The sequence below is a fragment of the Serinus canaria genome, chromosome 6 (assembly GCF_022539315.1).
Source record: "Serinus canaria isolate serCan28SL12 chromosome 6, serCan2020, whole genome shotgun sequence".
Taxonomy (NCBI): domain Eukaryota; kingdom Metazoa; phylum Chordata; class Aves; order Passeriformes; family Fringillidae; genus Serinus; species Serinus canaria.
In genome coordinates, this window is record NC_066320.1 from 25,728,977 (window position 1) to 25,754,449 (window position 25,473).

General features: G+C 39.7%; 1 long non-coding RNA gene across 1 annotated transcript; it reads left to right on the forward strand.

Moving 5' to 3' along the window:
• The first annotated feature begins 1,457 nt into the window (after positions 1-1,457).
• LOC108961617 (uncharacterized) lies at positions 1,458-25,387 on the forward strand. The gene is made up of 3 exons (XR_001989964.3): positions 1,458-1,640; positions 1,768-1,840; positions 25,292-25,387. It is a non-coding gene; the product is annotated as an uncharacterized LOC108961617 (long non-coding RNA).
• Positions 25,388-25,473: the final 86 nt, after the last annotated feature.

A 25,473-nucleotide genomic window follows, 5' to 3' on the forward strand; every position in this document is an offset into this window, starting at 1 on the left:
TCAGTAGGATTTGCTAATCTCCTTTCTTAGTTTTGGGAAAATACTTACATGTTAAGGAGCATTGCCAAAATGGTCCAGAAAGCTGGGATTCAGGAGGACAATGCAGACAGCAGTGCATGAAGACAGGGGCTGCTCCTGAGACCAGGTCCTGGCAGCCAGGACCCACTGGAGATAATTTACACAAAACCACATGGGAGCCATCAGCCAGATTGGACTGAAGTTCCTCTGCAATAGCCCTGGGAATGACCAGTCCTCAGCTTGATGTAGTGGTCATTGATTTCAGAGCTTTTCAGTGAATTTTAAAACCCTGCACTGATGTTCTGGAGGTCAACCTATATGAAAAAATGATTTTTCTGTTGTGCTCAGTACAAATTAGCATTACTACAGCAAGGTCTGCTCTCATCACCACCATATCAGGGACCTGCAGCACCTGTGACACTGCATTTCTCTGCAAAGAGTGTCTGCTCTGTTTGGCAGTGGTAGCAACCACTGCCTTTGGGTTATGCTTGGTGGAATATTATGTCTTATTTCTCCTACTTCAGCTTCTGTGGGAGTATTGCTTTTGTGACAGCTAGCAAAACCCCTAACATAGGGATTATAGGAACAAGAAACTGTTGAAGGAATAATAGCTTTGTTTATTATGTTCCTTAATTTGAAATATGTAGAGTCCCAAAATGCATGAACTGAGTCTACAGTCTACCATGGCTAATGTTTTATAAATCTTAAAATGGAGGCAGACAGATTGAAAAATTTCTAGAGTTAAACCTACAATTAAGCAAATTCTCTTAGATGCTCTCAGATCTCTCTTGAACATGAGAAGAAGGGGCTTCAGTGACTTAATTGCAGATAGAAAAGATAATGCTGTATAAAGAAATGAGAAATCATTTAATAATATTTACTTTAGGTATGTATCTACAGACAGTCATGCAGCTAATGCTCATTTAAAAAAGAGTAGAAAATTCCTTTTAGTGCAAATTGTTATTCATCTGACTTGTTCAATTTTCTGTCACTTGTATGTGGAGAGTGATTTATTTTTGGGTTTTTTGCAACACCATTTGTTTCACATTTGAAATGCCAATGATGATCAAGGTGTCTTCTGTGAAATGCCAGCAAAACAAAATCCAGGGGGCTATTGGGATGATAAGAAAAGACTCCTGATCCTAAACTGGACCATGCAGATTATTGCTGGAAGGGTATGCTTTGTTCTAGCTCTTAATACATGTGGGGACACCTGTGCTAGAGTGGGCTCCCTTCATTATTGACAAAAGCCACTATTAATTTGCACAGCCCCTTCCTTGTGATGGGATTTAAGCAGATGGTGCTGCAAGAAGGGTGAGTGTGGAGGACCCTGACCTCTGGCTGCCTCCTCCCCCTGGGTAAATCTGTGTTTGTGTATTACAGATCTCAGTGGCCCAAAGAGGAAAACTGCCAATGTGCAAAGTTTCATTAACTTGCAAGACAGCAAGACAGAGTCCCCCAGGCCAAACTGCAAATCTGCAAATCATGGTGTAAGGTGGAGGTAAATAATAAAGTAGTAGAAAAGGAGAACAGAGGGAGCAGTACTGATGGTTCCCATCACTCCTTGTTAAGGCTGCTCTGAGAGTCCACTGAAATACCCAGGAGCACAGCCTTGGTTTTGGGTGAGTGAGAGCACTCTGGACCCAGCTTCTCCAGGCCTCCCTCTGTGCAGGAGATGTGCTGGCACTGTCACAGCCACAGAATACAGAAAGAAAGTTGCACAAGGAAGAAAAACTTACTCTTTTGCAGCCCTGAATGCTTCTTAGAAGAGAAACTGCTACCTAGCCTAGCGTCTTCACTTCTGCTCTGCTGCCTCAGAAAGGTAAGAACAGTAAGGGTGTCAGTTTTATGGTACCTTGAAAGTATTGTCTGACATTGTGGTTTCCTCGGAGGCTATGTTGCTGATTACCTGCATATTAATAATGATGATTTATTCTGCTAAGAGAATTCTCTATAAGAAAGAAATAGTCTGTGGTTTACAAGCTTTCCCAGCCTCTCTGTCAAAGTCCTAGGGAAGCATAAGGATTTGAGCTTTCATGTACTAAAATCTGATGGAAAAGTTCATATATACTCTGAAAAATATCACTCATACTTATTCACACATTGCCAGTGTGTGCAGTGCTTACCACTCTGTGAAATGATAATAAATGATAACAGAGCAGGTTGCTAAGAGATAACATAGCGTGCCAAAAGTGTGCAGATATAACCAAATTTAGACACTGTGTACCCTGAAATTTTCAGGCTGCCTTGGCAATGCTAATGAACTTTTAATGGTTGAAACGGCCAGAACAGTTTAAGCTTCTCTTTTTTAAACAAACTTTGAGCAAGCTTTGCTCAGATTAAACACAGTCTCCAACCTCTTCTTGCTTTTGCAATAGATTTTTTCCTGGGTTGAACTCAATAATGAATTATTTCCTCTGATTCATGGGTAGAAAATCCTTCCACTAGTCTTTTCAGTTTGAAACTAAAAAGGAGCCCACAGTATCCAGAAATCCAGGCTGAGTCAGCCTTTACACCAGTTTCTGTGAAAGAATCATCCTAATTTCCAATTATCTAAAGCAGTGGCTGCTGAAGTATTGATGCTTCTAGTTACAGACATCAGAAATTAGTTACTGAAGTAAATTGCCTTGCTGTGCTTTCATTTTCAAATGTAATTCCACTGAAGGGACTCTTGGTTTTCTCATTAAGACATTTCTTCAGAAGGCTGAAAGCTATCTTGGACATGCAGTTGTCTTGCACAATGATGTCTTATGGGGTAGGAATTAAAGAACTCAGAATACTGTGATTCTGTCTGAGGCCACTACTTGACATCACTTTGAACAGGTCTTCTGCAGGGGTCTTGGCTTAACAGGGCCAGCTGATGGACCTTGTCAAGTGCAGACTTTTTGGCTCTAGTAATGAGTGAATGATGAGCTCAGCAAAGTGCTGTGATTACAGGCAGGTGTTAGAGATGATCTCCAGAGCTCATGCCCTAAAATCAGTGCAGACAGACTAATTCTGGTGCTTCTAGAACATCAGGAAAGCAGTAAATGATCTGTAAGTAGGGTGCCATAAATTAATTTGTATAACCTTATTCTGACGCTTTTAGCTTCCTGAAATAGGCACCCAATTGTCTGTAAAATGTGTAAGGAAAAAAATGAGAGTTACAAACCCCCCAACTGCCATATGCTGGTAGAAACACTGAGGGGGTAAGTGTGGACTTAATTTTATCTGCCAGCAGCTCAGATGTTAGATGTGTGGCTAAGAAGGAGCTCACATCCTGTTTAGTATGTGCAGCTCACAGAAGGGAATTGTCTGAATGCCATCTCTTCTCACAGGTGAAATGAGAGCAAAGAGGAGAGCTCTTCTCACCCTGTACCCTTGTCCAGGAATTCAAAAGCACCCAGGCCCAGATCCAGCATCTCACCCTGCCTGCTCTGAGTGTAGCCAGGGTTTGAGCCTGACTCTTGATGAGAACAGTGAAAAATGGCAAAGCTTGGGTGAAGTACCCCAGATGGGAGTCCTGCTCTGAGTCGGTCCCCTGGGTTGGGGAGGAATGTGCTGGTTCTGCTCATGTGTTCAGCAGCTCACATGTCCTGAACCAGCACTTAGAGAAGCTTCAGAGCTTCACTTCTGAAGATTTTTGAACAAACAGGAATGAGAAATCTCTGTGTTAGGCAGCACCTCAGAGATGTCTTGGAGGACCTGAGTACTTACATTTGTCTGTACATCTGGTCTTAAGTCACACACTTTGTTCAACAACTGTTCTCAAATGTAATAACTTCACAACTGTAATGAGACAGGGTTCCTGGTGTTGTGCAAATGTACTGCATGAATCTAAAAAAACAGAAAGTGCACCTGCACTCCCTCAATTTTTACTTACCCAGACAAATAACATCCTCACACTTGCAAACCATTTGGAGCTGGCAGGTGCTGCTTTGCTCACAGTTACCTGTGTGTGCAGGGTTTGTGCACATGATGGGAATGCTGCTCTTCCACAGGTGGCTCTCAAAGGAGTGGAACACTTAAACTACCATCAGCATTTAGGGAGAAATAACTGCTAGTCTTCCTGGGTCCCCAAAATGGCAGCTCCATGGTTTTATTCATCCCATTCGAAAATGGGCCAGTGACACTTCCTCTCAGAAGTCTTCATGTATGGGTTTAACACAAATTGAGGAGAAAGCACAAAAAAACCATCACCACCAACAACAAACAGCAACACTGACAAAATTTGAGGCATTTTGGGTCAATCTCAAATCAGTTAATTATTCAGAAATCTTTTCTTAGACACTTTCCCTTATCTATTTTTCTATTTTCCATTTAATATCAGACATCTTCTTTCAGTGTCTTAATTAGTCCACCCATAAATATGGATTAGTTATTATATATTGAAGCAATATCACAGTTGTCCTTTTATACTAACTTTCACCTTTACCAGCAATTTCTTTACTTTGAATTAGTTCTTTTTTGTTATAGTTTAGCTTAGAACTTTTGTGCAATATGTGGTTTAAATTATTACTACTTTTAATGTTTTGTCTCTGTTTCTTCATTAGTACTTTTGAAACTTGTCAAGTTTTAAAACAATTCTACTTCAATTTATGATTAAGAGAAATTAAATTTCTCTTAATTAAAAATTTAATCATAAATAATTCTCTTTATGATTAAGAGAAATTAAATTTTCCTTGTAATCCAAACACATCTTTAATATAAAAAAAGGTCTTCTGCTCAAGCAGGAAAAATGTGTTTATATGTGTGTGGTCACACTGCCATCCTATGAACAAACTTCCTGTAAGGTGTGTTTTTTTAATATTCAAGACATCAAATATAAAGCAGTGTGTTGTTCTTAGGATGATAAAATAGCTTTGCTGCACATCTGATAAAATTCCTCCAAAGATTTCCTTCCAGTCTTCTGAACCTCTCTGAAGCTCTTAAATTAGTGCAGAGGTTTCCCAGTGGATGGTGACAGAATGAAACACAGATTTGTTCATCTCTCTGGGATGTATTTCCACAGAAAGCTGTAACACCAACTCTGGGGATGAGATGCCAGAGAGACTCTCACTATCTCTATTTCTAGTTTCTTATGCTCTTTCACCAAGGATTTGTAGCTGTCACATACAAAATAGCTGGAAAAAAGAGTTTGGGGTTGCTAAATCTTGTTTGGTTTTAGGTTCTATCTCCATGCAACTAAAGACACTTATATTAATATATATTTTTAAAAACAGTCTTTATTTTAATCTTAAGAAAATAAAAATAATACAGTTAAACACAGAAAAAGGACTACATAAGATGCTTTTTTCATACATCTATTAGAAGAAAGTGAAAATTTTTTTGAGTTGTCTGAAAAGCAAAATTCTTAGAAAGCTTTTAAGAACTAGGATACTAAAGGACTGATAAAAAGCCACTAAGCAACATTCTAGGATTTCAAGTCAAATACTTTCTGTAAATAACAGAAAGTCCTGTAATAACAACAATCAATTCAACTAATATATATCCATTAGTTGAAATCAAAGGAAAAATGTTGTGAGATATAGTTTTAAATTATAATAAGTTTTTTTAAAAAAAAAATTGTCAGTTACATTAAAGTGTTGCAATATACTGGCAAAGGTAATTAAACAAATTCTCTTGCATTTCTACTGTGAGGCCTTGGCTCCAGCTGAGAAAACTGTCCAGAAGGGATCCAGGACTAGTGGGATTGAGTGGAAATTTTGGTATGTAGCAAAAAGAGGGACAATATCAGATTCAGATAACAGAGAAAACATTTTAATTGAATCCAACTGTAATCCCATCAAAGTCACCATTCCTCCTCAATTTGAACCAGAAAACTAATTGTTGGTAGATTTCCAGCTCCCTCTGGGAATGTGGTTTGTGGAGACCCTTGAACCATTGGCTTCTAATTCTGTACCAGATTGGGTCTGTTTTGGGTGTCCATCAGGTGGGTATGATCCAGTAGCTAATGGAGAGATGCAGGCAGAGCAGGATTTGAGAAAAATCACCTTCTTCAGACACTGTGTCTCCTTTCTTCATCAGTGAGCTCTTGATTTTGGCTATGACATTGTGATAAAGTACAGGACTGGTGCAACAAACAGTCTTTGACATTACTTCTCTGGTCAGGAAATCCCATCACAAAGCTTTCCTCCTGGACAGAAGAATGCAGGCTGAGATGAGACTGCAGCAATCCCATTGAGATGATGAACAGGCCCTTTGAGTCCTTTGGAGAATTTGCTTTTCACACATTACTGCAGCACGTCAAAGTGTTCTGCTGGTTATTTGGAGAGGAGAAGGCTTGCATGTCTGATGGGGCAGATGGGGCAGAACTCAGTGCCTGCATTGGTAGCTTGGAAATGTGAGAGCAGGAGTTTGTGATTGTCACCCCAGTCCCCATCCCACCACAGCTGTGTGGAGCAGGAAGGGATACCCTGACTGCCTGGAGGGCCCCAGGACTTTGCAGTGGCTGCAGCCAGTGTGCAAAATTCCCTTTAGGCACTGTGGGAAAGAGAGCTCACAGGGCCAGAATAACACCTTCAGTTCCTTTCATTTTATTTGGTCCTGGAGGAAAAGAAAGTCCAAGTCAGAAAGAAAAAGTAAAAATGAAAAGGTCATCCATTTGTACAAAGCCACTGTTCTTGGAGCTCCTGTCATTATCTCAATTTTGGAAAAGAGTTAATAGCTAGATTTTCTTTAAAAACAGATTTGAAGACCTTTAGGGTCAAAAGAATTCACAGTTTCACATTTCTAATTTTTTTTTTCTCATTCTGTTAGTTTAGGTGAACATTAAAAGAGTTTTGTTTAAATGTACTTAACAAAGAAATCCAAGTCACCTGAGGCTGGAATTTGAAAGTTTGAATTCAATTCAGATGAATTTTTAAAGATTTATTCATAATGCCTTAAAGGGTTTGTGTATGAGGAATGTTTTTAGTTTTTTCCACAGTCCTTCCAAGAGTGTATCACATCCTTTTTCTTTTAACTAGTGGCCTATTTTCTCCTTAATATATCTTCTCATTTAGAATTCTAAATCTAATGATTTTTTTTCCTCATGCTGACAAAGAGAATAAAAGGCTCTACACTGATTTCTTTAACATTTTAAAATCTCAAACAAACATGAAAACTGCAAGAAGTCACTTTAAAAGAGTTATATTAAATAAATGCTACAGCAGGATTGGGTTCTTCTCCTCAAAGTAGAACAAAAGAAAATGGAAAAAGCTCTTTAAATAAGCGTTGAATTTCCCCAGGTGGAGATGAAACACTGACTGTTATCTCCAAGGCTATTTATGTTAGTCAAAGTGTTATGCCCTAAGAACCTGAACATCTGAGTGTTTGGAGATCAAAAATGGGGCTTTAATTTTACCTTGTGCCCAACCAGTGGCCCTAGAAATTGCCCAGTGTGCTGGCAGCTGCCTATTCAAACAAGATACATAGCAATGGAAAAACCCCTCGTGTTCCTCCGGTTCTTAGGTACCTGTGTGCTGTGCATACATCTCATAACAGCCAGTCAGAATCCTTTCCCACAAGTCTAACAAATGTATATTCTTGCTTCACAAATCCCAGCCCATGAAAAATAGAAATTACTTCCTTGTAATGTTCCCCTTTGTATCTGGAAGTATCCCTTTCCAATAATTCCTTGGGTTTGTTTTTTGTCATTACAACAGTTGCTAACAGAAACACAAGAGTGAAGTTTTATAACAGCTTGCATTATCCTTGTTTCAGTATTTTTTGCTGCAGAGATAAAACTTTCCCAAATTTCCCATTGTGAAAAGAAATTTTCCCAGGCCTGGTTATATTTAAAAGCGAAATCATTTGGAAAGTTTGAGTTAAGTCTCATAAGTGGCTTTTAAATGAGAGGAGAATGAGAAGCATAGGAAACTTGGTAAGGTCACAGGACATGATCCTCCTCCCACAGACATCAGCAACAATGTTCCCAAAGTCCTCCCAGAGGATCTAGAACCAGGGACATTGCTCTGCATTCCTTGTATAGGCAGAGTTGCCAAGGACTCTTGGTGCAACACTGGTGTGAAGTACAAATCCCAAACTCAAACTCAAGAAGACAACATGAGCCTGTGCAGGTCACCACAGGCTGGATGAACCACTTAGCTACACACACGACCCAGGACTCCAAAGCTATTTAGCTGTTCTCACTCAGCAAAGCCCTGCCCAGTCAACTTGCCTGTTTATCATGGGGCATCGAGAAAGAAGAACACTCACCAAACCCTTGTTTTGTGTCTTTCCATACCTTTTCTTTTTCCTGATGCATTTTCACTTAAAAAAGGAGAAAAGAAAACAACCGACCACCACCACCACTAATAATGGTAACAACAACAACGTCACTAATATAATAAATAATATAATATAATATAATATAATAATATAATATAATATAATATAATATAATATAATATAATATAATATAATATAATATAATATAATATAATATAATATAATATAATATAATATATTATAAATATATTATAATAAATAAAATAAATAGAATATAATAAATAAAATAAATAAAATAAATAGAATAGAATAAATATATTATATTATAATCAATATAATATAATATATTATAAATAGATACAATATATTATATAATATATACAAATATATATTATAAATATTATATTACACAATAATAAGATATAGTACAATAGATTAAGAATACATATTATTTAGTATTACTGATATATTATATATATTATATAATAATATAAATTGCTTATAGTGAAATATAATTTTTTAAGCTGCTATTGTTAATAAAACCAACCCACTGCTCAAAAAAATTCCCTTTTCCCAGTGAAGAGATCCGCATTCTTTCAGTCTTTATGCTGAAACTAAACTCTGCTAGTGATGAAGGGGCTTTGTTTTTGTCTATATCTGTGTTATGAAGTCTGTTGTAAGGATAGTTTCATGTTTTATGCAAGGAATCAGTCCTATGTAAATGGCCATGTTGAAAAAGTTTTGGAAATTTAGTATTCAGTTTTGCTGACCCAGCTGTAACCTGCTCTATTTTTCTTCTTGAGAGAGTTACTTCTGCCATGATTTTCTCTTTCACATTGAGCTCAACCAGTAGAACTGGGGAGAATCATTATGGGACCAAGACTGCAAAGGTATCAATACATCTATATGTACAAGGTATATAACTAAGTACCCAACATACAGTTCAAGCCAGCGAGTATGCCTGATAAGGGTTTTGGTTACCTAACACTTTCCAGATCTGTGGAAATCCTTATTTATGAAAAGGAGAAAACTGTTGCATCCAAAACTGTTTGTCAGTATCCAGACAACCAAATGATCCCAGAATCCAGAAGCACAGCAGGAAGGCGGAGTAAAGACAAATCAGAGTCCCATTTTAAGTTTAATTTCTCTGAGTTCCCTAAAAATAGATAATTCAGGAGTTATTGGTAAAGCCAGACAGGTAGAATGTGAAAGCACTGCATGAAAATATCTCCCTGTGTACGCACATTGATGGAAGGATGTTGCAATTTGCCAGGCAACTAAAAACCTACTACCCCTGAAGATAATTGCTGCTTCAGCCTTCAGCTTCCTCACTGTTTGGATCAGAATCTTTTCTTTGCAAAAGAAAACCCTTCAATCTCATCACAGTGACTCCAGTGCACAAGGCAGGGTGAAGGCAGGACATCTCAGCCTCTAAAATATATAATGTTTATATCTGTTGCATCTGCTTCTCCTCTTAGTTTAATCATTCAATCATCATGAGGAAACCTTGCTTACAAAACATATATTGTTTGTATTGTAAACAAGGACTATGTGCATCATACTCCACTATCTTTTTCTCTACACAAACATTTTGAGTAACTGTGATACCAAGAGATTCTGGCAGGTCTCCAAGAAAGATTCAGGATGGAAGTTAAACAGCCTGAATTGTTACAGTTCAGCAAACAACATGTCTTTTTTTTTCAGATGGATCCTATAGTTTCTTAATAATTTCTGGACATAGAACAGTAATGTATCACACCTGGGTGTCTTTGGATTGTTATAAGAGCCATCAATGCAGGAGATTTTGTCCATGGACTCCAGATTGGAGTTTCCATCATGGATAATGGTTTTTCTTTACTTTTAAACATAAAGCCTCATTTAAAAAGCAGCTTCTGGGGGTATTTTTTTTTAAAGGGAGTAGAATTCTGAACAAGGACTTAATTGGCTTCTTAATCTATCTGCTAGTGCCATCTCCTACCCCAACTTCTAGAGAATTGCATTGCTTAGATTAGTGTCATATTTCACTGCCCTCCCTATGAGCTGGGACAGGTCACCCCTCCTCCAAGAAAAATAGCTCATGGAATATTTATTCAGTTAAATTATCTAAGCTGGAGCCCTGCATGCAGATGACACAGATTGCAAAAAGGATGGGCAGGTGTTTCTTTGGGTTGCAGGGCTGCATTTAGCCAGTCTCTGAGGCTCAGAGAGACCTTTTCTTATGCCAGTCATTGAGAGCTGATGATCTGTGCTGGGGTTTCCAATGTTCAGATGTCTTGGCATAATTCAGTGGAGGTTATGCAGGGGATTTGTCTCTGTGACACTGAAAGGGCAGTTAATACTCCAGCAGACTGAAAAGCACAATTACTAAATGAGTGGACTCATCTCCCTGGATATGCTCGAAGCACATGCATTCTTCATGAATTTTTGCTGTCACCAGCAGTCACTGAGGACATCTTAATGACCCGGACACTGCCCTCATTTGACAAAATCTTACATATCTTCCTGGAGATAAATCTATTTTATTTCAATTTTCATCATGCAATGTGAGAAAGAGTAGGAAAGATGAACTTTTTAATGCTGGCTATTCTCCACCATCATGCTAAAAATATCTCTAAACAAACCAGCCTTTTCCATAACTTTCACTGACATTTGAGAGACTAAAAATGACAACTTTAATTTCTTAGTAAACTCTAGGTCTATGGGAGCTGACATCATTCCCCTTGAAAGGAATTTAGATGAAAAAGAATCAAATCATTTCCATTTCCAAGGGTGTGATATTGAGGAGACAGATGCCCTCTGTATGTAAGTCTTTGGATTTGTGACAGTTTTGAGAACTGTCTGACTGAGCTGGTTCTTGCTGGTGTGCAATTAAATATCTTTATATTTAAAAGAGGGAGGGAAGGAGGGAAATTCGTGCCAGTGCTTTCCTCTGCTGCCTTGCAAAGAAACAGCATCTTCCACCTTTGTCTTATTCAGGGAATAATGTAGTGTATTACCCAGAAGCCGAACACCCTCCTGTCTGCCGCATCATGCACACAGGAATTTTTCTGCTTTCTGTTTCCTACTCTGTCCTCTCATGCACCTAGAGAACCAGAAAAGGATCTCTGAACACTTCTAATTACACTAATGCAATTTCTTCTCTCAGAGCTAGTTTAGATTTCTGTTTTAACTTGCATTCAGGGAGACCAACCACATTATGCTTTTGGGAATAAAAGAGCTGTCTCTGTTTAAGAAAGCACTATGGCAGTGTTTGCAAACCTGTCTTTTCTCAGGCTTCAGAAAATAAAGTCATGTCAGAGCTCACCTTTTAAAGCAACCTCTAATTCACCTTCTAAAATAAGGTCTGACCTGAGGTTTCTAAGTGGGGAATGAGGGAACTCTGTCAATACAGTACTTCAAATGAGCAATCATTTGGAGGGGCAAGTGCCTCAGGGCCAATCTCCTTTCTTTGTTATCATTATAGTCCCCGGGGAAACTTTTTATTTCCCTAGCATTGCTTTCAGTTTGCACATGGAGAGGTATAAGAATTCATGTCAGGCATGATAGCATAACTCTACAGATTGGTCCATCACACTCATATCACAGAGATGATTTCATCAGAGCCAAGTGCCTGCATTACTGTGGATCTGGGTCTACACAACTAAGAATGATTTCAGCTGTTTTTAACTTCAGTCTCTACATTCTCCTTTTCTTTTGTTAATTCGAATGAACAGTGAGAAATGTTTAATTTCTTATTTCAGACCCATGACCCGGTGAAGGGTCATGTCAGCCTCTTGTAATGATTTACCACTGATTGGTGATGGTGTTATTGTTCTGTAAGCCACATTTTTTTTCCACCCGCACTCAGAATTGCAGTCTTGAAATCTGCAAGAACTGCACGTAACTGAGAGACAAACTGGATTTAAGGCACAAATTTTGCTTGTGAGTGGGATACCTCAAAAAATTTAATAAAATTGCCTAAATCACTGTGTGCCTCATGCAAGGAGGTTCAGCTCTACTCTAAACCCCACTTATTTTGCTGGCTGTGAGATACAGAAACACCCATTGCCAGCATCCCAGCTCACTTACAGACATCACGTGCCGGCAGCTGATGGCATGTGCTTCCTGATGGCAGCCTTGCTGCAGCCTGCACTCCCTGCTGCTCTCCCTTCCTTCAGAAAGGGACTCCTGCTGGGCTGGGGATGTTTGTCAGCTCCCCAGAATCACAGAGCTGATCCTTGGCTGCATGAGGCTGGCTGCTAGGAGGTTGCCTTCTGCCAGTGGAGTGCCACAAGATGTGTTGCAAGCTTTCCATATTAATGGCATAGCATGAGGCTAAGCAGCAGGGGCTGCTGCCTGAGAACCTTTCAAGACACCGGCACTTTACTTATTTATTCTTCCATTTTTCTTATAAAATCATCAAGAATCTTTTCACTGTTCCTGAGAACTTCAGCTTTGCCTTCTTTTATGATGGGGAGGAGGAGTTGATACCTCCTGCTGCCTCCTCTGACCCTCCTGCTCCTTCTCTGCAATCACATCACATGAGTACAAGTCCTTTCCTTCAGGCACCTTTTTCACACTTTGTGCAGGTAAATAGTGAAGTCTCTTTGCCTTTTTTTAAATTTTATTTTTTATTTGTCAGTGTGTATATGTTTATGAATTTATGTCTCCGCTGATTGCTGGAGATTTATACCTTTGCAAAGGAATTGGCTATTTTATACCATCCTCTCAATGGGATTTTTGCTGGGTTAAGCATTGCCTGTAGTAATAGCACTAGGTAGTAATAGCTGCCTACATGAGAAACATGCTTTTCTATTAATAATGCTCTGAATGTAGAGTTTGAACTGACCAGCTCTGGGGTCAGACTGAACTGTTCTGTAAGTCAAGCAAGAGACATTGGTCATACCTCAGTCAGATTGTAAATGCTCTTTGCTGCTCCCTTGCATGAAGCCAAAAAAGGAAATCAGTGCAAAACAAGGAGAATGACAGAAATTAGAAGCTGTTTCTCCTTCCTGAGACAAGGTGTCCCCTTGCACAGTTGCATTTGATTCTTCTGCCTTCATCTAATGATCAAGTGTAAAAGAGCCACAGCAATCTGAAGATATGGTTCCTGGGAAACACACCCAATTTGTTCTTACCAGATAACTTCCACAGCCAGTACCAGACCTCTGAAAAGCCCAGAGGAGAAGGCCTCTCAGATCCAAGCAATTTAAATTCATTGCAGTCAGTTCCCTAGGAAGTAATGAAAGAGGTAATTAAAAGACTGGACAACTGCTTTGAGTAAAACATTGTGCATTAGAGTAAAAGCATTTCAGATAAACTGTTTCCAGGCCATGAAAGCCAGATCTATGTCTTTCTGTGCATCACTACAGTGACCCAGTTGCAGATGGGGGAATGAGACCTCCTTTCTGAAGGTCCCACCGCAGCCTGCTTCTGCTTGAGAAGGAGGAAAGACTTATATTAGAACATGTAGAAACATCCATGAAATGTTAGGATTTTCCTTAACTCACTCCTCTCCAACAGCTTTACTCCCTGATTGCAAGCTGCAGGCTTCGCAGCCTCTCTCACCTAACCTCCTATGTCACCCTCAGCATTCATCTGGTAGAACAGTGGAAGAAAAGAATCCTTCTTCCCTGAAGGAGGTGGATTCCTTTGAGTTAAAGATCTGTGGCATGCTGGGAGGATGCATTGACGGTTAAAAGGGGTAATCCACGCAAAGTCTTGGCCAATGGAATTTGATCAGCACCTTCCTTTTGAGAAAGGAAAAAATACTGCTGGTGTCAGGAAGAGACTAAGTCCCAGCCATGTCAAGGACAGCGCTCCAATGGCAAGCAGCAGAGCAGGCAGAAAATTGTTCTCTGAATTGAAGTGGGAAAACATTTACTATTCAGTCATGCAACTGGGCAATTTGCAACTTCCTAAAAGCCCAGGGCAAAAAAAAAACAACCTCACCCAATCATTAAAAACACAAAACACACCCTTTAAATAAATTTACCTATGTGAAGGTGAATAGCAGTGAAACAATGTCTGTGCAGGCATCAGTGCTCCACACACACACACCAGGTAGTATTTTTAAAGACTATTAAATGGAAATGTGTATCTCTGCATCTCTGCATCTCTGAAGAGGGTTTGGGCACACCCTAACTACCAACTGGCATCAGTGCAATCAGCCTCCACGCTGAGATTTTTTCCTTCAACCTTTTATTTTTACTAGGTGACAGTAAATCTCTTTTAACCAGCAAATACTGATCCTTAGTTATGATAAAATAATCTGACCCTGGAAATGTCTCACCTTGAACACCCAAATTAATCACATGAAGGAAAATACTTGCTGACTTTTCCTGTGGAATGTGTGAAAGGTTAGGCATTTCTTCCTTGCTCACAAAATGCCTTAAAAAGCTTTTTTTGCTGTGGCATTGATTCTGCAGCCCAGCCAGTGTGAATGAGACTGCTGGTGGGTACAAGGGATGCAGAGATGAGACAGGCTTTGGAGGGAGGAATTGCTGTTACTTTCTTTTATGGCATTTGTGGGATGTTCCTGTTGCAGGTTCTATGACTCAGAGCTTTGTGGGTTGGCAAGGTCCTTTCCTCCTCCTTTGGCTCAAGGCTGATGCAAGGAGATTGTACCTTGGGAAGGAATGGCCTGCCAACCACCACACTGTGCCTTTAATATCACAGTGAGAGGAATCAGGACTAATCAGGAAATAAATCAGGTTTTCATCATTGCGACTGAGAGACTGTTTCACCTCTGCAAATCAGTGCAACGGTGCAATGAAAGCACAATTAATATCTTCTAGAAATTCCCTGGGTGCATCTTTCCATCAAGATTATAGGCAATAAAATTATTAATGTTTCAGAACAATTAAGCCATAATGAAAATGAGTAAACTTTCCCTATCCTTCTGCCATTATTATTGATTAATTCCATCACTGAAACTTTACTGAGAACATTTTTAAGTAGGACGAACATCAGTAAGGCATAATTCAAATAGAGTTGATCTAGCCTTAATGACCTAGTGACATCTTGAGATCCTTTCCAGAACAGTTTTTCTCCCAAAGCATTTTGAAAATCTGTTTTCTCTGCAGTGATTTGTATTCATTTCACATGGGTAGAGATGAGGACACTAGCTTCTTGAAATTGGGAAGTCAATCTCTAACACATTCAGATCAGGTCCATTTTCAACCTTTAGACATTGAGATATTCAAACACCTGAAAAATATCTTACTTTGACATAATGCATGCCATTTTGTTGATTTTTAGTAAGAAAAATTTCCTATTTGATACATTCTGGTTCTAAAGTACTAATTGATAAATAAGCTTAAAACATACAGTAAAATATTCTTCTTGTAGCTCAACATTGTTTTCATTTTGCTAATTTTAATTCTTTCTTCTTTCACTTTATTTAGCATTTCAATTGCAGTTCATCTTGAATGACTTAGAAGGAAATACTTTTGCAGAAGAGTAAATTATAATTTCCTTCATGTAAAGCCAATTTTCTTTTCTTAATCAAACACAAACCAAGCAAAAAGCCAGAGAAGATATCTGAGTTTTTCCCATATTCTTTCTGATAAGATGAATTTTTGAACTTACTTTCATTAGGACTTTACATAACTTGTTGTATATGAGTTCTTTGTAATCTTTTAATCACTTACAAACTAACTTAAGTACTGCCTTTCACAATGGCCTTGCTTATAGATTCAAAGGAAAGAGAATGTTCTACCTCCTTCTGTGGAGCACACGGGATTTCATCATGGATTATACCTGGTATCTGCAGATACTTCTTTGTGCTATTGCCAGCTTATATCTTAGAAGGAATTCAAGGCTGAATCACTGCAGTTATTAACAGCCCCATTGTTTTCTTCATGGCCACTGGATGCAATTACCCCAACAGACTCTGCCAAAGATAAGGAGAGACATAGCTTTTCTCTTCAGGCTTCCCCTGACTTTGCCCTTCTCTTACAAGACTATTTTGTAGGATGATGATATATCTAATTAAATCAAAAGAGGAGCTCTTTTCTTTGGTAGCTAGATACCACTTCAGATAATCAAAGAAATCTTTAATTGATTTTAATTTTAAACTGGATTGCTGTTAAAAAGTATTACTAGCCTTGAATGTCTTGATTTATGATCAGATTCTTTCCCAGCTTTGGAAACTCATAAGGTAAGACAAAATTTACTTGGGGTCACATGGTGTATGAAGGAGTTTTTGCACAGGGAATGACAGAGCTGCCTGGAATTTTATGAAAATGCAGATACTGAGCTATCAGCATGCCTGATTAATTAACACTTGTTTATGTTCTGTTTCTTTCAACCTTATTTCAACACCCTAGAATGGATTCCAATAAAAATCCTTTGAGAGTTCTTTTTCCTTCCACACACTTAACTCATGATTGCAAAAATCATTACCACTTTTGATTATAATCTTTAATTAGCAGGAAAATATATGTTGTGAATTATTTAGCTAGCGTTCATTTTCATCATGATGTTGTGACAGCTTCTGCATTAATAAATCTTTCATAGACCTGAAGACCCTGGATAGCCTTAGATGCAGTTGTCTAAGGATTTCTCTTAAACACTTTTCCTTCCAAGGACCTTAAAGCATGGTGTGCTACCCAGGATTTTTCACTCCCAGGTGAGTTTCCTGATCACTAGCCTGTCTCTTCTGCTCACTTTATAGCTTAATGAATTTTTAAGAGCTTTCCTTCTCAAAACAAGAGGAGGAGATAACATCTCGGCACAGCCTGTCATGCAAGAGTGGTTGTGTGGCCTGAGGCCAAATCCGTCACTTGTCTGCTGCATGGCCTTCTGGGTTGGTTCTGGGACTGCTCACCTGGATTTCCAAGGAGGAAGACTTTGATTTTAGCTTATTCCTTACAATGTTCTCAAAGGACCCTTTACCTGCCTCACAGAAGTGCCTCAGGGCTTCTGTGCTTGATCTGGCATCCCATTTCTGTTAAATTCACTTTTTTGGTGCATGAGAACATTGCTTCAGGTTCTCAGAAGGGTCTCAACATCTCTGCCAAGGCCTTTTGGGCTGAAGGGAGCAGAAGTTAAGGGTGTTCTATGGTTTGATTCATTTATGTAAAGCAAAGTCTGTAAACTGCAAAGAGCTTCAGATTGGAGAATATCTGGTTTCCTGCACAAAACCACATTAGACCCAGTGGGGGTCCCTGCCAAGTTGTTATGTAAGAAAAAAGCCTTTTAGACTGGGCCTAGACTTGTTATTTAAAGCATAAGACTGTACCTGCTAGTTCAGCTCTAAGCTTGCTATCCCAGCCAGTATGAAATGCTGAGTACAGCAGCCAGTGAACTGCAGCTCTGTGTTCTCAAGTTCCCTGACAACATTTGAGTCTATCAACACCTTGGGCTGTAGATGGGATGCTGAGTTTAAGGTTTAGCCTGATTATTGGCTTGATGTGTTTTTCTCTTCAATCTGATGAAATGTCTGTGTCTATAATTGCAAGCATTGCAGGCAGTTATTTCTAAGTGAATGTAATTTATTAACTTTAATGAGCAAATAAGCACCGAAACACCACAGAAAGAGATGCTCCCCAAGTCTTTAAATAATAATAAATAATACAGCCTCAAAGGAAATCTCAGACTGGAGTAATTGCCCCATGTGCCATTATGCCCATACAATAAACAATTTAAAGCTGTTTTAAATGCTTCCTTAAATACCATCACTGTGGAGGAGAAATAATTTTGCATGGTTCATTTGCTGCAACACTTAGTTTTCTTTCCTGCTTCTGCAAGGAGAGATTTTTATCAAAAAAATTACTATAGCAAGATTGTGTTATTACATGTTTAGCTTCCATTAGGAAATTTTCAATCCAAATCAAACTAGAATCAATGCAGCAGAGGAGTGCTTGCAATGGTATAGTACAGTTTGTTCAGAGCAGGGTGGTGCTGACCATCCATCTGGAAACTGGTAAATTTCAAAATATGTATGAATTATGCAAAAGTATATTACTAATAACAAACTCTGTTTGTGAGCTTGTTCTGAACAAACCCCAGAGCTCTGACAACCTGAGACCAAATCATGAAGTTTGATAAAAACCCCCTCAAAATTAGCAGTGAGAAATAGGGATTTCCCCTAATAAGTTTCCTTTGAACAATTTCCAATTAACCCTTAACCAAATATCCAAACCCCTCAATCAAAAACCCTCACAAAACAACTTAACTTTTTACAAAAATATAAGCTAAAGTGAAATTCAGACATTCTGCTTCCAAGAGTGTCCACTCAGGATTTTATTACGGTTCAATAACTTCACTTTAAATATTTATTCAAATTGATTCTCCTGGTTGTCCCTACATTGCAATGTCCTCTACTAAATGCAGAAGTATGAGCATTGACAGAAGAACTAACAGGTGGATAGAGATTCTTAGAGTGTTTTGGTGTTAATTTAAACAGTTTAGGTCTTTCCTGTACAATTTGAGTAACATTTGATATTCCTAGAGCCAAACCACTTTTTGAGGCACCCTTGAATGCAAGATGCTACATCTCAAGGACATATCACCAGACTTGCATCCTGACAAATTAATCTTTTCAACCCCTTTTTCAGCTTGTCAACTTTTTATGCTGGTCTTTTCACTAAATGAGTTGTTTATGCTCATCACCCTTCATTTAACTTTAGTAAGATGTTTAAACTGTGATATTATCTCTTTTTTTAAGGGACTTGCAAGTCTGGCATCCTCTGTAGGGGTAGAAAGAATTAAAATGGTATTCCTGACAGCAGAAATGATTAATACAAGGCTCCTGAGAGGGCACTTTTGTGTTCACAGTGTTGGTATCATTATGTTTGCTGAGATGACTCAACACAGCATCAGAAATGCAGAAACTGTGAGCAGACTATTGGTATTTGTTACCAAATTTCAAGTGTCTGTTGCACTCTGTGAGCCCACAGAGCTCTGGGAAGTGGAGGAAATACCTGGTCAGAGCAAAGTTTTGATGGGCAAATGAAGTACTTTGTTTTGAATAAGTAGAAAATAAGTGAGCATAACAAAGAAACATCTGCAAACCTAAGTAGCAGTTCAGCGCTTTGTCTGGTGAGAAGAGCAGCAGGAAATCAGTTAACATGGCATCAACCCTGAGCAACATGGGAACAGAGGACCTTCAGAGGAGATGAAAGAGAGGAAAGAGGTAAGAAGAGCTTTTTGTGGGTTGTTCGACTCTGGGCTTCATAAATTCCATGTGTAAGAGATGTGAGAGGGAGAATTAGCATTCCTGAGTACACTTCTGAAGAGCATTTCTGCTTTTGTCGCAATATGACCCTGACTACCTGCCCACTAATCCAGACTGGTGTGTCATCACCACCCAGTGTCTCCTCAGCTTGCAGGGAAAATGAGATTCTTACAGCACTGCCTCCCTGTTTCCCTCCCCTCCTTGTCCATCAGACCCCACACAGGGAGCAGTGCTGCTCCTTGGTGTGAGCCCTTTGGCTGTGGTCCTCTTCTGGGCCTCCCCAAGGGAGCTTTTTGGTGCTCCATCATCCTCCCATGCAGCTGGAGTTGGGAGGGGTGAGAAACAGAGATCCCAACCCCACAGTCAATCCCAGCTACTGGCAGCCACCTTGTCCCTGCTCTGTGCTCCTGGATAACATGGAAAGCCTTCTGCTTGAGCCAGTGCATTTGTTCCCTGCTGCTGTTCCACCTGTCACACTCCTGTTAACCACACTGTGGTTGGGGGAGGACTTTCCCACTGCCTGTGGTATGAAACCCTTGGCTGGTGGCTACAGCAGAAGAGGAGTTGGGGAACAGGAGGGAAAGAAGTCAAGTTTAATATCAAGTCTATGAAAAGCAGAGCAGGAAAAATGAGACTGGGGGATGGGGATAAGGAGTGATCTCCTGGGTCATGGAGTACTCTACTGTCATAGGCAAACAAAGCAAGAATCTATTAATTAAACAGGAAGTAACTCAAACCAAGTTAATGGAAGATTAACTGATTGATAGTTACATATACATAACCTATACTGCTATAATTAGATTCATTGATAAATTACTAAAATGTAGTAAAATTTTTAAGTCTCTAGTGAGGTTGCTGTCACTAATTTTTTTTTTGCCTGATTACTGCAAATCTTCCTAAATTTTCACTTAAAATAGTTACTGAGCACATTTATTCAATTAGTTCTCATCTCCCTTTAGAGAGGAGTGTGTGTTTTGGGTGGATAGGATGGCATTGTCAGCTGTGCCTTGTGCACCCCAAGTGCAAAGGTGTAAGAAGTTACCAAGACAGGTTTGTCTGTTCCATCTCTCCCAGGATGCTTGTATCAGCAGCCAGAGTGAAATCAGCAGCTCAGCACTGAGAGGGCTGGGCTGCTGACCTGTTATCTTTTGTCAGGGCATTGAGTATCCCCTCAGCCTGTTTCTTTTAGGGACAAATTAACCCTGGACTCTTTAAATTTGTGCATTATATTAGTATGACAAGATGTTCTGTTGTGGGTGAGAGTCCACCTGCCAGCTCTACAACCTGACTTTCCCAGCTCATCATGTGACAAGTCGCAGCTCCTGGTCTCCTTTAGAGGTGGAAATCCACAAAAGAACCAGGAGGTAGTTGTGATTGTGGCTGATATCTCAGTAGGCATTTCCTGTCCATGAATGATTGCCCTAAAACACTTTACAGCATTTGACTTCTCATCCTGTGAGTAGCAAGCTCTTATTTATTCAGCTGACATGTGGGGCTCTAGGCCTATCCACTGGCATTTCCAAGATATTTATTAGTGACAGTAATTATTATAATCCTTCCACTCAGTAGCAGGCTTGAAGCCTACTCTTTCCATTGACATAGTTGATCTAAGTGCAGAATAAGTCACATGTTGACAGCTGGACTGAAAAACCACCCACAGATCTTGCTTAATAGGAGCCTGAGTAAGTCCACCTACTGCTGGTACATTTAGTCCTTCTACAGGAGGCAGGTGTATAATCTCAGAAATTTTCCTGTTCAGCCCTTACAGATATGAATCATTAATGATTTGTTCAAAGAAATAATATCCTTTTTACCCATGGGGGAAAAAGGCCACAGACATGGAAAAAAGGTTGAAGACAACTGGGAGACAGCTCACAAGCAGAAAGTAGCCAACTTTACACCAAAGCTGGCTGCTGACTGCTGGCATAGTTCTCACTATGGGAAATAACACAGAGGCCTCTCCCAATCCTCTGAGATATTTTTTCATGTCTTACCTGGATCATTCATGCTGTCTGCAAGACACGGCCAGAGGCATCAGGCTCTGAATCAGCAGAAATAATTGGACATTGCAGCTGCTGGTGGCTCTGGGTGGTGTCCTGCTCTAGTTTTGCTTGAGTGAAATGGTGAACTTGGAGTTTGTACGTCCCTTGTTGTGTTTCTCTCTTTGTCTGCTGCCTTCCTATGACACCTGGGCAGGGAGTGGCCCAGATTTTGCCTGCCACATGGTAAAAGAGCATGGCACCTGGAGCAAAAAGAGAGGGTTGTAATCGAGGATCCGTACTAAGCAGTGCTGAACACAAAAAGGCCCACTGGCTTGTTTTCAGAAAAGAAGAGGCTTCTAGGACAAAGCCCAAAAAAGTCATCAACACAGAACCTTGTTTATTCCCATAGCCCTGAGACAGTGCTGAAAACGTCTAAGTAAATAATAGCCTGAGGAAAAAAAAGAAGCTACCTTTTTCTCCTCATTTGCATTTTCGCTCATTGTCATTCTGAACCCTTTCCAAAACTGGAATATTTTGTAAAGGTAGAGAGACTAAAACCTCAATGAGTCAATCAATTGCGATGGGGAGAGTCCCAGAACAGCCATCCCAAACCTTATCTTTGAATATGAACTTTGATCCAAAAGCCATTAGCTTTTTGACAGTACTGGAACATCACCTGAATTGTGTGACCTTGGAGAACCAGGTTCTTTTGCCTGTGCAAACTGGCATTTTCTGATCTGTGTACAGCAGCCCTGTGCTGCTATAAGCTGGCTGGGTGTGTGACTCAAAATCATTTCTTCTTTACTACACTCAAGATCATTTCATCTTTAGTTCTCTCTTGGTATTTTGTTCTTACTTCAAAAAAGAACATTTAAGAAAAGAAAGAGAAAGAAAAGGGCATTTCAGTTTTGATTAGTGTAATTAAATTACTAGAGAGATGACAGGCTGTGGGGCTTCTGGCAGGTCCCCACAAGGTGTGTATAATGCAATTAGTCACAGGGCAACATAAATAGACAGATCTGAACTGTAAGCACTCACATGACCAGAAAACGTGCAGCAGCCTCCTCTGGGAAAATGGCATTTTTCCTAGCATTTACAGCACTCCTGGCAAGGTGGTTCCTGCTTTTGCCCAGAGCTCTCAGTTATGGAGCCACGAGCTTCACTTGGCATCAACCAAGAGCTGAGTAAGCCATACATTTTCATGGGATTGTTGACTTCTTAAGGAGGTAGACAGCATTCTAGTTCCTTATCTATTTTTGTTGGAGTGAATATCCTTGTCCTGAAAAAACTAAACCCAGAAATCTCTTGTTATTTTTTTAAAGCCAAAATTAAAACCCTCCTGGGAGAAACACTTGACTCTGGGGCTGAGGAATGGGTTGTTTTGTTTCCTGAGGCCAACTGTTTTGGAATATTCATTCAATGCCTCTGTTCTTTGTCAAACAAGTGGGCGAATATTAACTCCAGCCCTGAGCCATTTTGGGGTCTAGCATGGGACTGCTGGGAAATACATCTAAGGAGAATCAATGGCAGCTGATTGAATGCAGGGTCACATTATAAATACTGTGTTGGGGAAAAATCCCCACCAAGAAGATTTCTTCACCAAAAGCATCACTGTGTTTGTAAAAGAAGAAAAGTTCTCATTGACCAATTTTTTTTGAAGCAAGAATTAGGCTTTGTAATTTGATAAAAAAGAAAAGATGAACCTTTAGAAAAGACTAACAAAAATGAACCAGTAGAAATATCAGGTAGGGCAGATCTAGGTGGATTTGACTGCTACTGCCATGCTTGTTACATCCCTCCATGGATTTCTCAAATAAGGCAGTTTTTATTCAGTGCCTTGAAGCCCTTAGATTGAAGGTGTGCCATTCTAAAGAGGAGCAGATGGAGGTTGAAATTAAAAAAAAAAAAGAAAATCCCTATTTTTAGAAAAAGCCACTGTACTAACAGATGGTTATGTTCCTGAAGAAATGACCAATTTGCTATTCTGTTGCTGAAGGCCTACTCCAACAACTCCAACAGGAGTAAAGTTTCCTTTTCAAAGATGCAAATTTCCCTTAATCACAAGATTCTACAATATCAAAATTTTCTCCTTTAACTAGCTTCAGCACAAATAAAATCAAACCTGGTTTATCAGCAGTACCTTTGAGAACAACAGATTATATAGTCTCTTTAAATTAAATTCTTGGGCTTTTTGAGTGGGAAACATTTTAATGTGTAGTTTCCTGACATATCTTCTAACCAGTTTGTCCCCAGCAAAAACATGTGATTCTATGTGCCATGTTTCATTGGCAAATTAATGAGGACATAAAAAACCAGGATCAACATAAAATAAAAAATGTAAAAGCATTGAATACTTAATTACAGCCTGAGTTGTTCCAAAAGGCTCAGGATCTGAAAGGTTGAAGAGGTACAGTTTCTAGGACTGGCTGTCTAAATCACACGTAATTTTCTAAGATCTGTTGCTATCAGTGATGATGAAACCAGAGGATGAAATGAACAATCCCCTGTTGGCACTGATGTGCAGGAGAGGTCTAATTCAGAGCAGACACCAATGTTTTACCTGGCAGGTGCAGTTCATGGTCAAGTGCCTTGAGGTGCAGCATGAGTGAGTGTGTTTGGTCTCTTCCTTCAGGTAGCAAGTAACAGAACTAGAGAAAGTGATCTCAAGTTTCAACAGGGGAGACTTAGATTGGATACTGAGAAAAATCTCTTCAGTGAAAGAGGAGTTGGACAGGAACAGGCAAAGTTGTGGAATCACTATTCCTGGAAGTGTTCAAATAACGTGTGGAGGTGGTCCTTGGAGACATGGCTTAATGCTAACAGGGTGGTGCTATGTTAGACTCAGTGCTCTTAGAGGTCTTTTCCAACCTTAATAATTCTATGATTCTATGAAACAGGTCTACCTAAGATGTGCCTCAAAGCATGTGTTAGGTGGTAGGGATTGCTTCCACACATGAGAGGCAAGATGCTGTGCAGGACCTGTTCCAGGGTGTTGATGATGGGTTTTTCAGTGGGTGTTGTTTTCTCATATGGACTGAGAAGATCAAATCCCACCACACTTCAGACTTAAATGCGTGACTGAGCCTGTGGTTTGGTGAGTTACTGTCTTTAGCAGTTCTGAGATAGGAAATTTCCACAGCAAATATAAAGTAAAATATATTAGTTTAATTCTCTTTCCTCAGTACTGTGATTTATTTGTAAAGTCCTTGGAAAGGTAGAATGGTTATTGTATCTCAAATTTTAAGGCAGTAATTTATTAACTGAGAAACCTCAATGCTGGATCTCACAGAGGCACCTGCAAGAATTTTCTAGGGTCCTATTGTACCCCAGGGAATCATGATGGCTGCAAAATTTCTTCCAGCATCCCAGGGGAATGAGCTCATAGAGGAAACTCAGAGGAAACCAGGAGTCTTTGCTTTCACCATAAACAACCTCTGAGCAAAGAAGGCTGTGCCACTCCTGAAGATACAGAAGGGATAGGGGAACTGTGCTAGATTTTTGTTAAGAGATTTTTTAGAAAAAGGATGGAGGGTGAATAAGGCCCTCTTTCATGGGGGCAGTGCACATAGGAGCAGCGTGCTCCCATCACTGGGGGAAGCTTTTGGTTTGGGAAGGGGAATGTCTGTCAGGAACTTGCTGACTTCTCATGGAGTGGAAATGTGAGGGAGGGAAGCTGCAGCAAGTCTTTCTGCTTGGATGGGAGAAACCAAATAGAAGTGCTGGAGTGTGTGCATTTCCATGCTGACAAAACCTGGGAGTTGTTAGAGGCAGTGACCAGCTGTTCAGTGTACCCTCTTCCCACAGGATATTTCCATTTTGGCTGAGGTGGTTTTTGGATGTGTAGGGACACCGCTATGGCCACCTCTCTCAGGCCCAGCAACAGCATGAATTGTAAATTGGGTTTTCTGGGACAACACACCTCTGCTCTGCTCTGTTTTAGGAATGGATAAAAATCTGTCTCTTGGCTCCACACACGTGACAGCCCTCAAGGAAGGGAAGGTAAGTAGGGGCTGTCAAAGAAGCCTTTATTCTCTAGTCCTTTGCCTTTTTGCCCTGTGAGCATTTTTTACTGCATTCCCTCCATTACCTCAGAAGCTTTCAACTCTTGAAAACAATTTAGTC